The sequence below is a fragment of the Cimex lectularius genome, unplaced genomic scaffold (assembly GCF_000648675.2).
Source record: "Cimex lectularius strain Harlan isolate CLEC.00 unplaced genomic scaffold, Clec_2.1 scaffold59, whole genome shotgun sequence".
NCBI classification, from domain to species: Eukaryota; Metazoa; Arthropoda; class Insecta; order Hemiptera; family Cimicidae; genus Cimex; species Cimex lectularius.
The window spans coordinates 1,905,954-1,929,759 of NW_019392794.1; the positions used below are offsets into that span (position 1 = coordinate 1,905,954).

Genomic DNA, 23,806 nt, shown 5'->3' on the forward strand with positions numbered 1-23,806 from the left:
GGCATACTAACTTGACAGGATTCCGATTAATAGTAGTCATTGAGAATTCACTAATCAAAACACCAACATGTCTAAACCAAAATTGGAGGATATTTGACGAGTGGTAGCTGTAAATGTTAGCTTACACTCTAAAGATATTGATCGTCGATTACTGAAAGACGGGATGACCTTGCCTTATTATGAACCTAACCCAAACGTTCAGCAACGTCTTCATTTACAATTCCGGAAATTTGTCCAGCCCCCGATAATTATTTATTCTTAAAAAAGGTCAATTAATATATTGCACTATATGATCATATCTGGTCATGATTGACGAACAATTATCCAGTGTTATGACCTTGTTAACAGAGTCAATTTCTGTCATTTATATATAGCCAGACGTCACTTTCTCACGAAAGAGCTTTATGTCCCCGTTCCTATCGTTTTCTTTTTTTAAAGTAGACCCTAATGATGTTGATGTAGAACGCGTTGACGCTGACACTTCACACCGTCTGTAAAAGAATTTGAAATCATTGTATCACCTCAGGGACAAACATCTACAAATACTCATGACGTGTTCGTTTCCGTGGAAAGGAAGGAGCAGCTTTTAAGATACAATCGTTGGTTCGAGGAAGTACGGAGATGGCGTGATCCGATATCCAGGCTCCGCTGCCCACACCTGTTCCCAACTCTTTATTAACTGCCCTGTTGTCGTATAAATTACCTTTCTGTCGACTACGTCTACGGGACGTATCCCTGTTGATCCGGGTCCTTTGTTTTACCTCTAAAGCAAAGTTAATATATTTCGAAGGTATCTGAATAGTCAATATCAAAGAAAACTGCAAGGTGTTGCTAAAAAAGGAATTTCAATGACCCACCATTTCCGCTTCGAGAATAGTTTATCATTCGACCTAAATCAGCCAATTGTTAAACAATAATTGTGTGCAAATTCTTCCTTACCTCTAATATTTAGTACGTCAAGAACAAAAGCCATTAATGATAAGAAAAAAAAGGTAGTTTTCTTGTTGACTATTTCTACTTGAAGATGGCTTCCTAAATTTAATGTACATGACTAAGGTCAATGCTAGGAAAATATTTTTTTAAATAAGATTTGTTGTTAATTTGATTTCTTCCAGTAAAATATTTTTTAAAATTTATATAGGGGCAATTCTTCCCATGTATGCACTTGTGTGCACTATGTGCAGAACCACGCCGGACTTCTCGGTTCTTACTTGTCTTTGGCGCAAAAATAAGTGTCCCTGAATCAACCGCCAATGGCCAATCGACTTAAAGTGATCCTTCTTCTGCGGTTTAGATTCTTTGGGGGCCATCGTGCTGTTGAAGCGCAAGAATTTCTAGGACGACCCAGTCCACTGACACCTTTTCTTTGCCACATTCTTTATTGCTAGTTTGGCGTCAGCGCGTCGGATCCAAGTAGCAGATCAATTATTTAACAGTTTTACTGTCTGTTTTTAGTTAAAAGATGGTGTGCGCGTTCTTCCCTAATAAGTATGAAAGATTTTTTGGTAAAGTGTTATCGGTGACGTTATCGTCCTCACCGTGAAATAGTGCACGCTGCACTCGTCATCCTTCATCTCTGAATGGGATAGAATAAGGATCTGAATAACAAAAGAGGTAGACGTCGTCTAAGAGGATTGGATAAACGGAGCCCCAGGCCCGGGCCGAAGGAGCGATAAAAAAGGGGAAGGCCCCGAGGGGAAGAAAGAGGGTGGAGATAAGGAATCATGGAAGGGTTTAATACCGTCAGAGCGTGAAATAATTTAAAGTGTGCCTTGTGGGACTTGTTGCCAGGGGAAGGGAAAGAGGGATCGATGTTGCCCTGGATACCCGAACACTGATGTATCGAACCCCCTTCCCCGTAGGGATGACCCGGAAAGGGCGGACGGGGGTTGTTTACTTTTCCCTCGCCAGCGAAGACCATGTGGAACCCAATTATATATTTGTTACGGCGTTATTAAGCTTCTGGATTTTTATACCCCTTTACGAACGGATGGAGCGTTTTTAATGAGGCCGTTTCAAGCTCCCGTTTCACCAATTATTATTATTTTTTAGACTTTAGGTCTTTAGACGGTGATAACCTTTTGTCTGTAGAGGAAGTACAGTGGGAAACGCGCGCAATGCCTAATTAACAAAAGGTGCCACTGCGACAAAAATTTGCAACGATATAAAATCTTGTCTCTTCTATTAGAAACTCTTTAGATATTAAGTAAAACCTGATGGTCATGTAGATGATAGAAATACTAAAAAGCTAGGGTTTATCATTCCCCAAGCCTCTAAAGTCTAAAGTGTTTATTATATTTTTACTTGTTCCTAAGTTCGGGTTTAATTCACTCGAATCTTGTTTTAAATGTAGAACGTCATTGTCTGTTTTTACTGCAATTTTCCTTGCACATCTTGGTACCCTAGGTCATGTCTCCATTGAGAGGTTGATTCGCATTCGAAGATAATATAGACGGCAGTTTGTTCCTCCTCATAACATAACCTACAACTGGGCTCATCGTGTGAGGGGTTTTCTCAGATGCCAGTGCCCAGTATAATGCACTATCATCATTCTAAATCTTAGCCTGTCTCACTCGAGCAATGTGTTTGCCAGTTTTCTTTTAAGCATGAGTGGCTGTCACCTCTAGAGTTCGTTCATTTCTTCTTTCGCTTTGACCCATTCTACAACAGAGGATCCTATGTTTGATCTTGTTATCCCGATTATAGGTTTTAGGTCTATAAATCATTATGGATTTAAACATGGGTTATTTCACTTAAAAAATATTTTTTCTTTGAAAAATCTGTCCTAGTATCTCTCTGGTAAAACGCATCATAAAAACAGCAATATTCTGCGGGCCCTATAAAATCACGTCAGTTGTGTGAAGACGTGTCTTGTAAAAAATAGAACCGACAGCTCCAGATTAGTTCAGAAATGATCAGTAAGTTTCGAAATTCATTACCTTATTCATTGCCTCAGGAGATAAAGAGTCGGTCATAACAGGAGTATAAATATTTCGCGAGGAAAAGGGGGAAAAATGTCGGCCTCACCCCCCTCCAAACTTTACAGTCTTATCAGAAGTAAAGTTTCGTCAAACTTTCCTCCCCCACTTCTCGTCTCACAACTCCTGATCCAAAACTTTGTGATCACTTTCCCAACTTCGCCTCGCGTTGGCCAACTTTCAGAAACAGAGTAATAGATCAATACTAAAGTTGATTTATTCATTTATATCCGGGGAAGTATTTTTGCTCCGCGTTTAATATAAATATAAAAAAAACTTTCAGGGCCGGCAGTTGTTCCCACGGGAGTTGGATTAAACGTATTTATGCCCTTGTTTGTACTGTAGCCTTAATGGAGAAAGTTTTAAATTTTACCGTTAAAATGATTTCATTACTCTTCGCGGTTATGGATCCGTAAGGTCCCGCTGTTTCATCGTGGTCAAACTCTTATTGGCCGTTCGGCTACGTGGATTGTTGCATTATCACGTAACAGATCCAGGAATGAAAATTCCAAAATCGGAAATACGTTAACACATAAATTACCCGGATGATTATCCTGGTCGGATGGGTTCGTGCTTTGCGGTTTCGCCTTATCTTCTGGCCTGGCCATCACCGGAGCTTTTTCAAGGAGAAAAACCCAAACCCCCATTATCTACATACGTGAGATCACATTAAAACTATATTGTCTATTGTTTACACTAAAAAGAATCTGGCTAATTAATATTTCATGGAGATACCGTTTTAATTGGTATAAATTTATCCCTTTCCTCGTTAACAGCGACAGAAATAAAGGAAGTTTAATTGATAACATTTTGTCAACTGTTACGCCAATACCGAGACCAAAATTCCACTTGGGTCATCACATGGTAAACGATATTTTTTTGCAAGAATGCTCTCCTATTAGTGCATTGAGCCGGTGTAAAAATAGTGCTGGTTTTGAAAAAGCAGTCAAAACTACTTTTAATTTTTATAAAATAAAGAAAATTTATTCAAAAATATTTTCCATCACAATCTATACATCTTTGCCAACGAGTAATAAGCGCTTTTATTCCGCTAACATAAAAATCTTTATTTCGACTCATAGTAATGTCTTGGAAGGCGTGTTCGGCTTCACTGCGTTCTCTAAAAGTTTTATCCCTCAAGAAGTGATCAAAATGCCTAAAAAAGTGTAAATCTGTGGTCGATAGGTCGGGTGAAAATGGAGGGTGCGGCAAGGTTTCATATCGTAAGTCCTTAAGTTTCCGCAGGGCCACATGTCGACTAGCGGTATCATAATGAAGAAGAAGCGGCCTCTTACGGATTACGAAGGCGTTGTAGTTTCCCGTGCATTTTGTCAATTTCTTACCAATATTTCTCTGCTGTGATAGTAAACAACCCCCCAATACACCACCAAATAGTCACCATAACGTTTTTTGCGTGCAGATTTGGTTTTGGGATGTGTTTTGGGGTTTCATCTTTGTCCAGTCACTGACCTGTACGCCTCCTGTTATCTTACAGAATCCTTACTCATCGCACTTGATGATTCGATCGAGAAATGGATCATTTTGGTGGTGCAACATAAGAGACGTGCAAATTTCAAAGCGTCGAATTTTTGGGCTTCGGTTAGTTCGTGTGATACTCACTTGTCGGCCTTCTTTACTTTACCAATTTTCTCCAGAGGGCCAACAACGGTTGAGTGGTCAACACAAAACCCTTCTGCAATTTCCATGTTGTTTTACGTGATTTTTCTTCAATCAACGTTTTGAGTTAGTCATCGTCTACAACGAAAGACCTACCACGGACCCTACCTGTCTTTGCGACTGACCTCTCTGGAACCATCGCTGCATGTCCATTCCCTAATGCTTCCCTCCACCCAAACGGTATTGACGTCACGCGCGGTTTGGGCCGCACTTCGCCAAAGTTTAATCCTAGTTTGAACATATTTAATTTCAAAGGTCCCCACTCTTATAAAATTCAATATAAACTAAAATGTTTTGTATAAAAGATAACACTTAAAAGTATTTATTATAATCCATAAATTAGATTTGAGATTTAACATTGTTTACATGATAAGCACTTGCGAAAGTAAAACAAATTTTCCAAACCTGCATTAATTTTTCACCAACCCAATCCAGTTACTGAGCTATTTTATGATTTTATGTCGGTTATCTAACTCGGACGATCGTTGTTAGCTGTTATTGCATTCATGATAAACGTCTTATCATGAACACTCCTTACGAGTTGCTATCACACAAGTTGTCAATTGTTAATAAACAATATGAGATAAAACGTTTTCCTTTTGTACACGTTGAAATTCAACTGTTTTTGAGCCTAACTGTTCAACCAAATCAACAGCAAAGGCAGTCGATCTAAACGTAACAAATTTCCAACGATGTATTTCCAATAAGGGATTTTACTCCACCAATAAAAGAAGTTTTTGAATTAGTCTATAAGGGCCCTGCTTTTCTCTTTTTGTTTCTGTCAATAATGATCACTGGAATATTGTTATGGTCGTTGTATGTCCGCATATATCTTACACCCGTCTCCAAGTTGGATTCGAGTGAAAAGACAAGACAAAAATGAATTTATTTACTGTACATTGAATACATTATTCTGAGAAGAAGAAAAAATTAAATTAAAAAATACAAGAGAAATAATTGTACGAATTGTTCATATTTTTCCGGTGTGATTTCCTTGGCCCTGCTTTTCTCTTTTTGTTTCTGTCAACAATAATCACAGAAATATTGATATGGTCGTTGTGTGTCCGCATATATCTTACACTCGTCTCCAAATTGGAATCAAGTGAAAAGACAAGACAAAAATGAATTTATTTACTGTACATTGAATACATTATTCTGAGAAGAAGAAAAAATTAAATAAAAAAATACAAAAGAAATAACTGTACGAATTGTTAATATTTTTCCGGTGTGATTTCCTTGGCCCTGCTTTTCTCTTTTTGTTTCTGTCAATAGTGATCACTGGAATATTGTTATGGTCGTTGTATGTCCGCATATATCTTACACCCGTCTCCAAGTTGGATTCAAGTGAAAAGACAAGACAAAAATGAATTTATTTACTGTACATTCAATATATCATTCTGAGAAGAAAAAAATCAAAGAAAAACTACAAGAGGAATAATTTTACAAATTGTCAATATTTTTCCGGTGTGATTTCCTTTGCCCGATATTTCTCATTTTGTTTCTGTCATGATCTCAGGAATATTGTTATGGTCAGTGTATGCCGGACGTCATCTCTCACATTCTCCCCCCCCCCGGGAGTTAGATTCGAGTGACTATTTTAATGGAGGTATTTGGGGGCTGGATTGGCAATGCTTCGATTGATAGGACATAAATCTTATACTAGAAACTATGGGGTCTGCTGATTCTCGCTGTTATGTTGTAAGATGAGATTAATTGTTAACAATCTGCCCGTATGAATGACAAGAATATTTGTATTGTTTGACAAAAGAAGAGCACAAATAGCTTTGGTTTGAGGGCTGGATGGATCTAACCTAAAGAAAATAAACCGGTTATTCATTAACAATCCTCATGTTTTATTAGTAAATGTCGATTAAAATAAAAATTCAAATCGGCGATGCGAAAGATGATTGGAGTTGTAATAAATATTCTCCCGTTTACAATTTTAAGGAAATCAACGGGCCCCCGCATTATATACAGGGTATCGGGCGAAGGGGAACTCGCATCATGTGCATAAAAGATCCCCTCTCATCTTCTAATCTGAACATAAATCGTTTCAGCCAATTTACCATTTCTGAAGGGGAAGAGGACAAGCCCTATTACTTGTATTCAAATTGCATTGAGTTAAGGTGTTAGGAAAATGTACCATTCATCAATGAACAGGTTTGAATAATATTCAATGATTCAGATGTCATTCGAAATATTACAATATATAAATAATAAATGAAAGTCTTTGCTGTTTTTAAGTAGATATTCTGACCTTGATGCTTTCAAGCCTGTGTTTTATCCAATTGATAGATGGAATATATTCGTTTTGATTCTTTCCAATTCCTGGCTGGAAATGACGGTATCTGAGAACAAGGAAACCCTTTTCATGAATATTTTCCGAAGGGTAATATAACCGAAATGTGGTTTTAAATCAATTTTACCTTCTCTTTTCCGGGAGATCATTGAAGTCCTTCAAACAGTAGCAATAAAGGGTCGAATTTCATTAGCAGAAACACCAGTATAAAAAGATCCAGCTTTGATCCTCCCTTTAATTTATTTTTTATTATGCCTCTGATAGGTCTTTTGTCATTAGGACAATTAAATAGGCCCTCCCTAGTACCGCCGGCGGCCTTTTGGAACCGCAGGCGACGTTTCGGTTTGGAATCAACACACGATCCGGAAAAACAAAAAGGACTCGTTTTTACTTGGAAATAAGACATCAATGGAACCTGAAAAACACGTTTGGCCGGTTGTTTTTTAATAATCCTACATCTCTTATAGACAACAGAATAAAAACACATAAAAGCACATGGCGCACGTTGGATGGGCACGCAACCCTCTCCAATCATCCATATGAGCCTCAATAAACTTGATTCTAAAGCATAAATCTAGTAATTATCCTATAAACTATTGGGTTGTCCGGAAAATAATGCAGGATTTTAAGTTTTCATTAAAAAAAATCTATATAAAATATTCTGTTTACGTTTACAGGATTACTCATTTGTATGAATGTCANATTATTTTGATTAAAGAACATTGCTTTAAAGTAACTAGTTTCTTTTTTTTTGTTTAATACCAAAATCCTGCATTATTTTCCGGACAACCCAATATATACTAACTGTATAATCAAAAATACATTCTTTGATAAAATCTATATCGAACCATATCTTTCAATTTAAAATGTACAAAGTAAAAGTGAACAACGTGAAGAAAGACCGAAAGATCTTCTTTAGAAATAATCCGGCTTTTGGAATTGTTAACAGTGAGTCACTGCGTTTTCTCCAGCATTTTCCTCTCTGATCGTTGTTGTAATGAACCAACTTTTCAACCCCAATTATCAATTTTTTTAAAACCGGGTGGTTTACATTTTAGGAAGGAATCACAGAGGGAGGTTAAATAAATTATTCTGCTAACATTTCCAATTCAGAGTGAGTCAACAAAAAAGATAAACTATAACTGTAACTCTTTCTAAACACTGAATAAGTATTGTAATTTGATACATACTAATAAATGTATGTTATGTAAAAATATGTACTAAGTGACCATCGACATAATTGGCATATCCGACCCGGAGGACCAAATTAAAGTCATAAAAGTTTTTTACATTTCTAGATTACTTTTTGAGATAAAAGGGAACACCTAAGCAATATAGTACGTGATGAGACTTTAATTTGATCTGAGGTTAACAGAAATTTAACTATGATGTAAGTTAGGGTTCATTTGTAGAGTCAGTCTTTGAACTTCGAAAAGGGGGGCATACCGAAACGATGACTCAGTCGAGTGATGATCTGACTTAATTAAAGAAAGGTTAATTAAAGAAATGTCATAGCTTGGCCATATCAAATCGGTTGATTTCGTCCAATCTTCCGTCCCCTGACGACCCAGACATAATTAAAAAGATACTATCGCGTCTTTCTCATTGATAGAAAAGAAGTCTTCCCCTCCTGGAAACAATTTAAACGTCAAGAGGTTCATCGCATGAAACGTCGGACGCATACCGGTTGCAACGCTCGATAGTCGTTCACGTGCCCAGCTCGGTCAAGGTCCGCCGCGCACCGTCGTGCTCTGCATCCGGCCAGTTAAAAACGACGCCCGGGATTCCGCCCCGGGCCATGACCCTATCTGCATTTTTGCCCAACGATCCGGCTAACAACCGTGACAAGACTTGTCGTAATATAAGTTTCGCCTTTTCATTTCACCTCAGTCTTAACGGGCGTGGTTTCGTATGTCTTGTCGTCTCTTTGTCGTCAAATCGTTGAACGTTCGACAATTTTTCGCGGATTCGATTCTGAAGTAGATTTAATTCTTATTTAAATCAGTTGTTGTTACAAACCGGTTTTGTGTAGCAGCCATATGCGTCTGGAAACAGTTTGCACCTTTTGTATCACCAATCGTTAAACCAAACTCCCAGAGCATATCAAACATTAGTTAAATGAAACTAAAATTATGGGGGCTGTAGATAAAAGATGTTCTAGAGATCTTTGGAGGAAAAATATCCATAGTTTTCAGGAAGAGGCCCTATATCCTGACCTCTGACGGATCAAAGAACAAGGAGTACTATTACGGAATTATATGTTCCTTGGACTACTGGTTCCAATTATTGCCCAAGCTGAGCCCATGAAATCCAGTTCTGTCCACAGGATTTAATACAGAAGAACGAGAGTGCACGTATCTAATTGCCTTCAGTTAGTCAAGCAGCTGCTCTAAAAGCTATACTTTTAGTTCTAAATTATTCTGGAGTACCTAAATAGTGTATAAGTAATATACTTAGGAGAACAGCTCACCTTTGTGGTTGGATGGGTTCTAGGACATGAAGGTATAGAAAGAAACGAACAGGCTGACCAACTCGCCAAAGAAAGGCCATCTCACCCATGGTTCTGGAACCACAACTAAGCACACCAAAAATTTGCTAAAAATTGTTTAGTGAATGAACTGCGAACAAGTGGCACACGGTATGAGGCAAGGCTAAGGGAGGAAATCCACTCTCTCAGCGAAACCAAAACCATAATGGACATTCTAGAAAGTGTAATAGAAATGGCTTAGTGAGTTGGAAAAACTCGAGCTTGGTACGGAAAAACTCAGCTGTGTTTTTCTTTCTAAAGATATTTTCCAGCTCAAACAGCCATTTTTCACAGTTTCTGATATTCCTAGATGTTCCTGGTTTGCTAAGAGCGCAGAGTTCCTTCGTCTTCCTCTTTGGGAGATTTATGAATCTCTCAGCTCGCCCCAGACGAACAGCCTGCCCGATTCGCCAAAGAAGGGCTATAGGCCTCATGGGAATGGAACCATCGCTTGGAACACCAGAAGGTTTGCTAAAAAATTACTAGGTGAGCTGAGCTGAACTGAGTGAGCTATAAAAAAGGGGTTAAAAAAGAAAATCTAATTTAACGGACATATTACGAGGCGTGAAGAATTGATGAAAATTATAACTCAAAATGATAATAAAACTGTCTTTATTGGGAAAAATGAAATGGGAAACACAAAACCAGTCCGCATTCGGCTCGGCTTGGCTGACTGGGCTTTCCCTTTGTCCTTACCATTGTCAAAATGGCTCAATATAGGGCGCAACTTACTTTATTGCTTAGGGGCGCAACCTGTCTTACAGAACTCGTAAATCTTTCCAAATGGAAGACGAAGGAACTCTTAACTCTTAGTAAACCAGGGGCCATAACTACCATATCAGAAAGTGTACTAAAATGGCTGAGAGAGCTGAATTGACTCAGCATACAGTTTGTCTTTCTCAAAATATTTTTCCAGCACAGTCTGCCATTTTAGCACAATTTTTAGTGTCGTAAATCTCTCAAAAAAAGAAGAAGAAGGAATTCCACTTTCTCAGCTGGCAAGATCTGAGAAAAAGGCCTCTCAACCACCCCTCAACTACAATCTAAAGAAGATGGGCAAAGCAGAGACACTTATTCTTTGTGAATTTAAGGCACTAGCTCGTAGACGGTATGGCCACTTTGGGAAGGCAATTCTCGTACCAAGAAAAGTGCGCGAAGAGGCATCGAGGAAAGTACTTAGTTCTGTGGGAAAAAACGCACTTTTCACAGTATTTATTTTTCTCCATTCATTTTATTGCAAAAGCCTTTCGAGCCACGCTGTGACTCTTCCTCAGTACATTTAAATACTCGTCCCGTATTTCAACAGGGAACTCCAATTTTAAAACCTTTGGACGTTCTGTCGTCGTATCGTCTATGTTGTAACCTTGCTATGATTAATGTAGTTTTTTCTTTTGTTTCAGGTAAGAAATACCACTCACTATACTACCTTCTGTAAGTACATTGTTTTGTATGTAAAACATAATGGTTATTATTGACAGTCTGTTCAGGAAGTTGGGTTTCCGTTCTGTGTGGTTCTTTCTGGTACACGGCTTTCTAGACAAATTGTAGCGAACGTCCATATTTTCGGATTTATAACGATAAAACCTTTTTGCACTGCAAAATTGATAAGCCTGTCTGTTTTTTACTGTTTTTCTACAATCAATACTCACCAATCTCCAAGATATTAAGTGAGTGTATTTGCTGATCAGTCCAAAATGATAAGAAAGTATAGATTCATCCCTTTTCAGACTCCAAGAGGGAATTGTTCATATTCAAAAGGAATATTTTTTGCTAAACATGTGTACATTTAGTAAACAGACATGCGTTGCATTCTAGATTTTTGAGAAATTTAAGAAATTATGTTTTCTTTTATATTTATTCTTCCTTTGAGGGCTTTACATGGTTACAACGAGGTAAAAAAGCTACAAATGACTATTTATGTATGTATATAAAAAAATGACTGAACTTATTTGAATTGCAAATTTTCTTCCGTTTGTCCATTTGTCTACTTTTCTTCCAGCCTTCGATCATCACGCACGTTTCAGTTTTTTTGTTTAATTTTTTTATTGTCAGCTGCTCAAGGGGGAAAAAACCACGATGGTACAGGATTATCCGTTTCGAAATACCGGAACAGACCGGGCGGACCGAAAAGACAAAGGAGACGGCCGTCAGAGCGGTTCTCCTGTTGTGAATACCTATTCATAAAAACAGAACATTTTGTAACGAGCTCAATAGCGGAGGTCGGCGATTCCCCCCGTTCCGAGCCCAAGGACGACTCGGTCCAGAAACTGGATGTGGCCCAGACCCTCGAGGGATTCACTGTGGATGATATAAAACCGGTCCGGGCGGCCACAACTCCTCCCCTTTACAAGTCACGACGGGTTGATGTTAATGGGACCCGGCTCCGGGGAGAAAAAAACCGCCCTAAGGCTCACGAGGGGATTCTATCCATTACTCCCGGCTACCGTGCAGTGTATACACCCTGTATAACTTGTACTTTTTCACTTCGACAGACCGCCTTTACATTTTTTGCCTGAAGGGATCCTGCACAAAAGGGTCATCCCGTCTCCTCGAACACTCTTGAAATCATCTTGCCTCCGCCCTTGCCTTCCACTAATTAAGCCAAAATGGTGCTATGCTTAATGAAGTACGCTAAGTCAATCTTTCAAAATGATTGTGGAGGGATTCAATACAGGGTGTTGCCTTTAGGGCGTCCAATTCTCGTAATTGCCACATGGGCGGTTTTGGGTTCGAATTCCCCTTGCCCTTGGAGTTTTCTTTGAGTGATATTAGAAAAAATGTACTGTCGTAGGCCAACTCTATAATTTTGGCCCGAGGGAACGCTGTGCCATAGCATCATCCATTCATCTCGAACCAGCCTGAATTCTTCCTTGAGCCAGAGTAAAATGATGATTCTAATGCGACCTATTGTGTGGATCTGCACATACAGAAGATATTACCCTTGCCACGTCAGCAGTTCTAGTATTCAATCCCGATACTGCCCTTGTCATTTTCTTTGATCGAGAAAGCATATTGCAGTGTGGTCGATAAAATAATGATGATAGGTCGATAGGTCGATAAAAATCGATAAAATAATGTTGTAAGTAAACTGAGATTCCTATTCCTTGCAGAGGAAAACCCTAGGCCTGGAGGATACCCAGGAGAGCTCATAGCTCAATGCCACTTAACGGTCCGCTCCTATCCACGGGAAGATTCTTTCTGGTCCGATAATGGTCAGATTAACTCCGACTACAGTCCTCTTGTCGCGGGAGTTCCAGAACATTGTGGTCGGACCAACCATATCCTTTGGAATGCAGATGTTCGAACTACACCTAACTGCTCTCCTTGCACCCTTCGTCGATGATACAGTAACTGTACCTGGCCCAAATACTAAAATTGCTAGAAAAATAAACCAATTACATGCATAGCAGATTGAGCACAAAAGTGACTCCAAACAACTTACTGTTTTCAACTATGTTCCAAAACTTAAACTGACCGCGTATGCTACCTTGCATGACACGTAGACTCACTCGACCCATTTTAACCTCTAGCCGTTTCATCTGGCACTTGTCCAAAATGCGATAACTCCTGTCTTTTGATCTCCCTCGAAACCACTCTATGGCATTTCAGTATTGATCAATTATCTTACTGAATTTATGTTTTTATTGATCCAATATTCCTTGTATATTGGGTGTTGAATAGCACGTCCATCACATAAAAAACAACTGGGATATTAGGCGAGATGGAGCACGACTAAGGACTTACCGTATTATTTACTAAATTATCAACATTTAATTATGGTATTTATTTTGTTTTTTTCCAAAACAATATGCGATGAATTTATTACCTACTAACAAAAAGACGAATGAAATGTGGCATTTCGGACTTGCGAATGACTTACTTAATTTAAACTTTTACTTTTACATTTTGTTACGCTAATTCAGAAGTTTTATAATTATTCGACGATTTTCGGTGTTTAGTAGTTGGAAACGCATTTCTTTGGAAAAAAATTATTCTGTTGTTTTTTTGTATATTACCTTGTATACAAAGTTAGAAAGTGAAGCGATGGACTGAAAATGATTTATTTGTTTTTACCTGCCAGATTCCCTGTGGAACTGTAGGTCATTCAAGATCACAATTTTTTTTCGGTTCTCTCGACAAAGTTCGGTCAACATAGTATATTTGGCCTACTTTGTTATTTGTGTCGGTTCTAGACGAGTAAAACGAATAAGAGTCCAATGAAATTACCACTGCTTGGGGTTTTCAAATTTCTTTTATAAGACTTCCTCTCACATTTCAAGTATTTATTACCGTCAGAAAAGAATTTAGGCCGTGTCTAATTTTTTTAAGGTGTCATCGCATGGGTGTCTCAAAATGTCAATTTGGTCAATTTTATCTTTGGCGAGATTTAATATAGGAGGTACGTTCGTGATCCCTTGCTGCCCCGTTATCTTGTTTGAATAGATAATCATGTTACCACCTTTCCAAGCGATTTTGAATTTTTTTTAAATAACTGCGTTATAAACTTTTTAAAAGCAAATTTACAGAAACGCTTGTTTATTGGAAAAGTTGTAAATTGTAAAGGTTTTTAGTTGAGATAAAAAAGTCAATGGCACGAACGGGATTCGAACCCACGATCTTCGGCTAGATACGCCGCTTCTCTACCACTTGAGCTATCGTGACCTCGATCCACTCGGACACTAACTTCCCATCTCAACCCCACCTTTTGAATTTGTCGTCATTTGTCGTCGAGAATCCAATCCGATTACACGTTTGAAAAATGGCAAAAAGGAGGGAAAATTCAAAAGGTGTGGTTGAGATGGGAAATTAGTGTCCCAGTGGATCGAGGTCAAGATAGCTCAAGTGGTAGAGCAGCGGCGTATCTAGCCGAAGATCATGGGTTCGAATCCCGCTCGGGCCATTGACTTTTTTATCTCAACTAAAAACCTTAATTAATTGTAATATATTAATTGGTCAAGCGGACCACGAAATTAGTGAATTTAGTTGTAAATTGTGTATATTTGCATGTTAATGGAGATTTAATGAATATTTTTTCACTGATGTAACAACATTGACTTAATCTGTACTGTGTATGTATATATATATATATATATATATATATATATATACACACATATACATACGCAGTACAGATTACGTCAATGTTGTATATTTAATACAATATATTGGAGTATTGACCGCTCAGGAGACATTATATTGGAGTGTTATTACTGATATTTTATTATATAAGGACTGAAGAACTTAAAGTTTGATTGCTCTTTAAATTGGCATGGGGCATACACCTCCGGTCCCACTTATGGGTCCCTCTGGGTTTAGTCATGTCCTCGTCCTTTCCCAATTGCCATACTTGACCTTCGTTGAATACAATAGGCCCGCCGAGAAAAGAGAAGAAGAAAAAATGAAAAGATCCAACCCTGTTTGTAATGATAAGGCTAGGTTTTAGTGTGAGCGCATTTTTCGGGTTTTAAGGTAAATTTAAATCGATGATAAAACCGATCATTCGAGGCAAATCCGTGCAGACGGGATGATTGCTTCGGAATTAGTATGTACAGGACGAATTTCCCGCAAGTCACGCTAGCTTTTGATTTCGTTCAAGTCGAAAAAAACCCCGTCCCTCGGGGTGCGGATCTTAGGATCCCCGGGTTTTATTGCCTTGGGGTGGTGCCGAGATAAATGACCTTCCCGAATCATTAATGAACGTCTGAAACCCCGCATCAATCTTTATTGCATTTACCCTACCGCGGTGGCCCGTTAACCAATTTATCGGCGGGGCCGGTAAATTCCGCCGTCGGCCTTCTTGTTTTCCTCGCTTTAATAATTGCCACGGGGGAATCGGCTTATCTCGAGTCAATATTTGGACGTGATAAGCCGCGTGTTGCAACTTTCAGAACAACTTCATAATGAAGGAAATGCCAGGGCAACATTTTTATGAATGATTAACATGATTCAAATTGACCTTGTGCCGGAAAAAAAATGTTATCAAAATGTTTGAAAATCAAAGATAATTTGGGCCTTGCAAGGTGATGAACATTTATTTGTGGTCGTTTCCAATTGTTTTGGTCTGCCTATCCTCAATTTCTTGGTCTGTCAGACTCGTTTCGGCTACCTTCAAAATCATCACCAGAAAATCTTGGTAGATAAAATATCCCCAAAAACTCTTCATACCCTTGTCGTTTTTGAAGTGTTGGGATTTCAAAATAAATATAACTAAAAAGGCCATTATCAAATGACGGTACGTAAGAGATATAAGTAGGGAGAGGCTAAACTCTTAATCCTTACAAAGTGATCATAACCTATAATAAATTGGTATGTATAAAACAAAGATTTACATTGATTTATATGAAACACATACATAACTTGACCCCCCCCCAAAAAAAAGGCCATTGAAAAGGCCTATAGTCAGACAGTGGGACGTCAAGGGTATAATCAGGGAAAGACCAGTCGCTGAATCAATGCAATAGCTTGATCGTTAAGTATAATTTTATATTTATCCATAAAAGAATTTTTATTAATAAACTTGATCTAAAACGCTTACATGAACTTTACTCTAACTCTACTTACTTTAACTCTACTTCTCTCTCTTCTAATTACTTTTTTACTCTAAAGTTACTCTCTCATCCCTAACCAAACTTTACTCTAGAAAATATATTACCCACCTTTTCGACCAATAATGCAACTTTGGGCAATATGGCATGTAACGTGCTCTTGACTCCAAACATCGTCCGTAGGTCTGGGTATAAGCCGGGAGAAGATTTTCTACGATTATCCACCGTCTGATTCGAACAGTGTGCAGGAGCGATCACTTCCTACAGCATTGTTATGGGTTTAATATCTTAATATGATGCCCGTTAAAAAAACCATTCCCTTGAATAGAAGCGACGGTGTGGGTTGTACTGCTTATATCTGCTCGGACTGCGTACATTTCAGAGAAATTTCTCGTGACAAACTATATCGGATTCCAGGAGTTTTGCCTAGTTGCAACAAGCTGGGTAGATTTAAAACTGAATAAATGTATCGTGTTGTGTGAACATTAAGCTCAAGGTCAATAATCAGTATTCCTTATCTATAAAAATATGTCATTAAAGCCTTTCTGAATTCTCATAGATTTTGATTATTCCAAAAGCTTTGACCGCAAAAGTGTGCAGCATTGTTGGACCTCGGTTTATCATATAGTTTATGGTTTTAAATAATTTAAATAAAGTTCTTAGACTATACCGTACATCATGTAAACATTTAGGGCCCGTCAAATTGCAAACATCCACCACAAACTTCTTCTGAATTCTTGCAATGTTTTGGTTTTTCACCGAACTTTATTTTATATTTGTTATAATCAGCCTATAAATATTATGTCATTAATTATTTTCAATATTTAAAAATTTAAATGTTGATTAATTCAAGCGTAATGGCATACCCCCCACAATTGATCCATTAAGTAAATTTTTAAAAAGTGGGTCACTACTCACATGTTAGATTAGAAAGAGAAAACTTTGTTACGACATTTACACTTTATCGGACATCTTATCTAAATCTACGTATTTGTTCCGACCGACTGTAATAGAAGGAATTGTAAAGATCATCAATAACAATCAGAAGTTCATCGACGAGGGAAATTTCAAGATCTTCGCGATTAGAAAACTTTCACCTTGCGGATTATCTGTTACAAAAAAAACTCATTTGGTACTGTTATGTCATTCCTTGTATTACCTGATTTTACAAAATAAACTATCTCTGTTTTCTGCAGTGTATTTTTGGAAAAATTACGTTGAGATTTCAAGAAGATCTTATAATTTTTAATGTTCAATGAAATGTCGAAATCCCACTAGACAGGAAAACGTAAATTTGTTAATTGTGGGAAAATTTGGACAAGGACACTCGTTGAAGCGCAAATAGTTTGTCGCATGGCTTAAATTAACCAAAACGGGTTTTCTGTTATTTTTGGGTTTGTTTTATGTTAATCGTGTGGGACACGTTATTTGATTAGTTCTTTTTCTTGTGATCTTCCAGCAAACGTCTCTCAAACAAAAGGATTTTCATGAATAAAGTCCAATATTTTCAAAGCCGAGAGGAATCAAAGAACTAATTTCTTTTGTCCTCAAAGGTTTTACTTAATCTAACGTAAAAAACACATTGACCTGTACACACAGATGCGTGATCCCATTTCGCAGTATGATGTAAGCTTTTTCTTCCTGTTCCTGCTTCACCATCCGGCCCGACCGGAGGCCACAAGTTCAATCCGACCTTAGAAAGAAAAAAGTATGATAAAAACCCTCCGGACCGACGGAAAAGCCGGCTTTTTCCACCGGCGTAAACACCACGGGCCCGTTTCCGCCTACGTCCCCAGTGTCATTTATCGGCCATGTCTAATTGGCCATCGCCGTTGTTGAATAAAATCAGATATATGGACTACGATTTTTATGGACCATTAAACATTTACGGCCTGACGCTTTAGCATGAACCCTTTTATTATATTTTTTTTAAGTTCGCCTCATTTTTGCACCGCTGCAAGAAAAAGATTCACTGAATGTGGCAAGTAGCCTAGCATAGATGGACCCAATAGAAGTTAGTTTTTATGACTATGCCCATGATAATAAAATAAAAGCCGAGACATTGGACTCATAAGATCAAAGGCCTCAAATGGATTGATAATAATTATATAATGTACAACATCAAACGACGTCATAAGCCATAAACAAAGAAACCCTCCGATTTGCAACCCATAATCGTAACGACCCTGAAAAAGAAAAAAGGGGTTAGCTGTTGGATATACAGGGCTGTGACCAAAGGACGTTAAACTACATCGTAGAAGCCAACAATTGACGGACAAAAATGGATTCTCAACAAGTCGCGCAATCGATGGGCCAGTAGTACAAATGACACTTATGAGTACTTACTGACAATAAAAGAGCGAATGTCATCCTTGTAAGCCAAACTTTTGTTTTCTGTTTCTGATTGGGCGTGGCAAATTCGAATCATACTTGCAAGGATTTCGCCTCTCATCTTCTGTAATATGCAAAAGATGTAAGAAAATTATTATATATTATAAGTTATGATAGAACTTTACCAGAGCAAAATTTTCCAAGTTGGCCACCAGCAAAACAGAGGCTGGTATAACACATAAAAATGAAACAGGTTGTGACTGTCATTGGAGCAAACAAGAAGCGCAATTAAGCAAGGTACATGAAAGCTGTGAGAGTGACACGGAATTAGGGTTGCTTTATCGCATTAATTAAATATTGAAAAACACAAGTAACGCAGAAAACATCAGGAAAGTACCCATTTGGTTTATAAATAAAATTTTAGGGGGCACCCGGTGACCACTACGTAGGCGTTGACACGGAGCTCACCATTGTAAGGTAAACGTCCCGGGTTCAAATGCAGGGCTGCTGGTTTTCGAACCCGTCATATTTACAAATAGCCTTTTTTTCAAAAACACGACACCATGAGGGATGGTATGACCTCTGCTTAGGGATGGTTAGGGATGCTATTGCGAACCCTCGATAAAATCAAATAAAAAGTGCATTAATAACGCACCCCGTCCTACTTTTTCGTCAATCAGATTTGAAATAGAAGGAATTTAATCCTTATTGATAAACGCTGGGTTGGTCAGGTGGTTGGGGCCTCGCCCTGCTTATACCCTTGACGACCACCGATGATGGCGTAATGGCGAAACGCTCCTGACAGACCAACCCAGCGAAGGTAGGCAGACCAAATTTATCGGTAACGACAAATTTCATGTTCATCACAGACAACATGGAGAAATCTCACAATAGGAGGGAATTTTAGCTGCATATGTACCAACATTGACCGAAAGAATGTCATGAAGAGGATTAATTTGCGTCTTTATGAACTTTTTTTTAAAATTTGTACACACTTTAGATTTAAAACAAAAATTGTGTGATAAATGTTTGACGGTAACATAATTCACTTCGACCTTCGGCCAATTTTGTCATGCCAACTTTATCTTTATAGTGCAATTATATTTACGAACTTTATTCCGCGTGTTACCAAATTAATTCGTTTAACTGTATGTTGTAAAACGATCTTATCAGGGTCGTACAGAGTTATTATTTTTCTGTATTTGGCTAATTTTCTCCAAGGGAATTAGAGATGAGAATTTGGTTGGCCAAAAAGTTTTTGATTTGATTTACAATATTTAAAACACGTTTGTTTATTAATTAATTTTGTTTGTCATTTTCGCAGCAATTTTAGACAGTTTTGGTTTCAATTTTGGCAAGATTTGCGTACGGAACAAGATTAATTCTATTTTCGCTGTTTAATGCCCTTTTATTTTAGGAAAGGGGAAAATTTCAAGGGCGAAGTAAAATCTCGGAGGTGTATTACGGAGATTTTTTTTCTAAGTGACTAGACCAATGTCGTTATATTGATTTCTGCTGGAAAAATGAAATTACCGGTATAATTTTACCATTGTTTTTCATTGATAACGCCATCTAATATGGACAATCCCTCGAGGGGTGTGCCAGTGTTATGTGTTGAATTGACGACTTTTTTTGGGGGGGCTACTACAAAAACTCGAACTGGCTTCTGACCAAGAATCGCGGGAAAGTGAAACAGGAGAGGCAATCCGCGTTGTTCAGAGGCAATTAATTGGACGGCATCGCGGCTAATCCGGGCCTCCGCTCTTTTTCCTTTACTCGACCTATTTTTGACTGAGGGAGGTTGTGTTTATCTGTTCGAGATTAAATAGAGAGAGAGAGAGAGAGAGAGAGAGAGAGAGAGAGAGAGAGAGAGAGAGAGAGAGAGAGAGAGAGAGAGAGAGTGAGAGAGAGTGGGAGGGAGGGAGAGGGAGAGGGAGAGAATCCGGCAGAAACCCTCATCTGGCAACCTGGCAATTTACGAATTTAGCAAGTTGAAACAAACAATATGGCACTGCCCTCGGAGAGGTCAAGGGAGCCCAGGAGCGATAGAGATTTACGCCCCGGACCGGTTTTCTCAAACAGGACTTATGAAATAGGAGGAGAGAACGTCCCGTGCCGGGTTACGAAACCGTGATTAATTTTTCAATTTGTATTCCATCGATCCGTGCCCCCGTGTATTTATTGCGACCCTTTACGAATTCAAATCGAGCTAACCGCGGCGTCTGTATTTTTCCTTTAACAATCACTTAAAAGTTCAGATCATAAAAAATCTCTCGGCTTATATTTTCTTATATCGGTCACTGTGATCTGCCTACTCTTGCGGGATCGCAGCCATAAACTTAAAAGAAGGTAAGAACAACTTCAACTTGGAAAGATTATCGTTATGTGTAAGAAATCTTACAGTACAGAACCCAGTGCTTCGAACCAATTAATCAAAACCAACGGACAGGTGCTACAGTAAAAAATCGGAGTACATATTATGCGTGCACGTCTGTTGGTCAGTATGCGTGTAAACACATAGGAAATATAATAATTTGGATCACGGCATGGTATTGATGAGAAAACCTCAACTGTTACTGTCAAGCTTTCGACCCATTTCGGTCATCATCAGAGCCTATATTAATTACACATTTTGGAATACATACTTGTACAGTTAATTCGACAATCAATACAACTAAATACATAGATATAACAAGATAATCTTAAATATGTCGTCGTCACAATGTCCAACTATCGAATGGGAAAATCGGTGCTTTTCGGGAAACGAAAAAAAGCCTTTAGTTATGTTTCCAAAATCAACGCATTTTCATTCACGATATCTTTCCTACGCAGTTTTTATCCTTTTTTACGATGTCACCTGTTTACTTTTTTTCGCTTACCAAAAATTCGTATTCCTCACTTGGCAATATATTTCTAATGTGTGATTTTTCTAGGTTCTCCTATTCATTCCATTTCAAAATAGCGAATTGGCCTGTTCGATTGTTTACATTGTAGAAAAAAAATGCTCAAAAATGAATAGGGATATTGCCAATTTTGTAGTATTTATTTTCCCTAGCATTTTTATTTTATTTTTATTATAAATTACATTCACATTTATTAGAAATTTAATTAAGGGATTTTGAAAAATAACAAAATAAACTGTTTTAATTCCATAATTTTGTTTATTGGACAAAATATATTTGTTAATTAATACCGCGCATAATGTCCTCTGATAGCTGAAACCTTTTAGGCATTCTGTTAATAAGGTCACTATTTTCGTAAGGAATTTCAGTCCATAGATGTTCCATTGCTGCACTCAGTTGTTATAGGTCAACTGGCTGCGGTTGGTGATCGAAAAAGCCTCATCTGCAACGCATCCCATATGTGTTTGATGGGATTGAGGTCTGGAGACAATAGAGACAGAGGCAGATAGGAAATTCCAAAGTTTTCTAAACATTGATAAACAACTCTTCCTCTATGAGAAATGGCATTGTCTTCCAGAAATCGAAAATCCCTGCCAATGAGATCCCTGGTTTGAGGGATGTATTCCTAGATAATTTCTTGGACTCGAAGTTGGAAGTGAAAGTAATATTGGTGGTATGGTCTTGGGATCAAATTTTGCGAGAATAAGAATAAAAGATCATTTTTCTATACATCCCTTACAGGAAGACTCTCTTTGTAAGAGATAGAAGGATTTTTGCTTCACCCCCCCTTTTTTTAATATTTATTTTTTATTTTTTTAGCTACTAGTGTTAAAAAGTGCACGTCAATGGTTCTTTACATGACTATATGTTTTTTCGTCGTTCTGATGCTAGAAGCATACATCGTCACTGCACTTAAAATTATTTTAATTGATTCCTTGCACTTCATGTACTTCATTTCCTTTCTTTTTTTCGTATATTTGCTTTTTCTTCTAGTTTCCTTGTTTCTCCATATCAAATTTCACCCCTCTTTAGTTAAAACGAAAGAAGTCATGGGCAGGGATGCCAATCTTATGACTTGGGCCCAACCCTGGTGTGTGTGTGTGTGTGTGTGTGTGTGTAGGATGTTTTAAATTTCATTAAGATCTTTGAATGTACGGAGTCGCACTCCATGTGGTGTCAGCCTTGCTCAAAATACAAGTGATCAATTATTTTTAAATGTTGGTGATTGTTAACATTAACAACTTCAAAATAACGTAACACATTAATGATAATGATTACTTTAATGATAACTTAATGATATTTACAAAACCTAACTAATGAATTTTGCCACATGCCATATTCGATAGTTCGTAAATTTAAAAAAAAAATTGTCCATGTTTGGAACAAAGAAGCTAATGTGAATATTCGATACTTTGGCAGAGTAAAACATAAGAATAGCGCATAAAATATGTTAGCATACTTGAAATAGGTTTTATAAATTTCAAATGATATGGAGGTATCAAATGAATAAGCACTTATGAACGTTTTGGTGAAGAACACAGTGAAAGGATGAAGGATTTGACATGTATTAAGGCGATTAGTTCTTTCTGTACTTACATAAGCAACATTTTTAAAATAAAAATAAAACTATTATTGTGGACAAAGCGAAAATTAGTCTCGTTGGTGGTGGGGAATCTGGAACCACGTGTAGACTCGTGCAGCTATCTGCCAAGTCAATTTGGGCCAACTTGCATGCATAAATGACTGTCTGTGTCTGAATATATCTGAAAGGAGATAAGTGAACGGATCAATGTCAACAAAACGAGAAGGGAAAAAAAGGTGTGTCCCCCATGTTTGTCGTTGGACGTGTTCTTTATCTCGGCGATTATCTCCCCTACCATTTTCAAAGCACTCCCACTTTTTCAGCTTTCGACCCGGAGTAAAAAAGACAGCTGTTCATCATTGATGTCGCCCACTCGGCGCTTTTCATTCCAGAGCGGAGAAAGAGCAAGTAATCTAGTTGTCCCTGATGTTACGATCTTGTAAATTATAAATCACGACTTTGTAGGGCTTAAAAAGAGGGCGGTTCCTCCCTGTCGGCCCTTATTGAATTAATGAAGAGGAAGCCCGTGGGATGAACAAGCAGGGAAACCAGAGCTGGAGACAAGCCAATCGTTTGTTTCCAGTCAGCCCTTTCCAATTAATAGGGTGCTAGATAATAAATGGAGGAGACAATAAACACAAATTGTACACAGGGATTTCACAATTTTCATGAACAGATTTAAGAACCGTTCAAATGTGCCATGGGAGATTCGAAGATTCCTTCTGTAATTCAATGTTAACATTTGTTCTTTGTGCTAGAAGGCTTTGTTATAAGAAAACAGTAAAAACCTGTAATCTTCGGACAAAAAACAAAAAAACTTGTAGATAAGAAATTATTTGACCTTTACACTCACTCCATCACTGAATTGAGAAGATTAAGACAAAAATAGACGATCAAACGCAGCCATTCAGACAAAGGCTATATGAAAGAAAGAAGGAAAGACAGACAAAACATAGATACAAAA

The 23,806-nt window shown here is 37.9% G+C and overlaps 1 protein-coding gene and 1 long non-coding RNA gene across 10 annotated transcripts in view; one reads left to right on the forward strand and one right to left on the reverse strand.

The window, feature by feature from the left end:
* Positions 1-23,806, forward strand: part of LOC106661667 (lysine-specific demethylase 3A-like) — a 475,583-nt gene that overhangs the window by 268,582 nt on the left and 183,195 nt on the right. The gene's annotated exons all lie outside the window — the stretch shown is intronic.
* On the reverse strand, positions 6,866-13,383 carry LOC106661675. The gene is made up of 3 exons (XR_001339762.2): positions 11,131-13,383; positions 7,082-7,369; positions 6,866-7,003 (listed from the first exon to the last, which is right to left on the reverse strand). It is a non-coding gene; the product is annotated as an uncharacterized LOC106661675 (long non-coding RNA).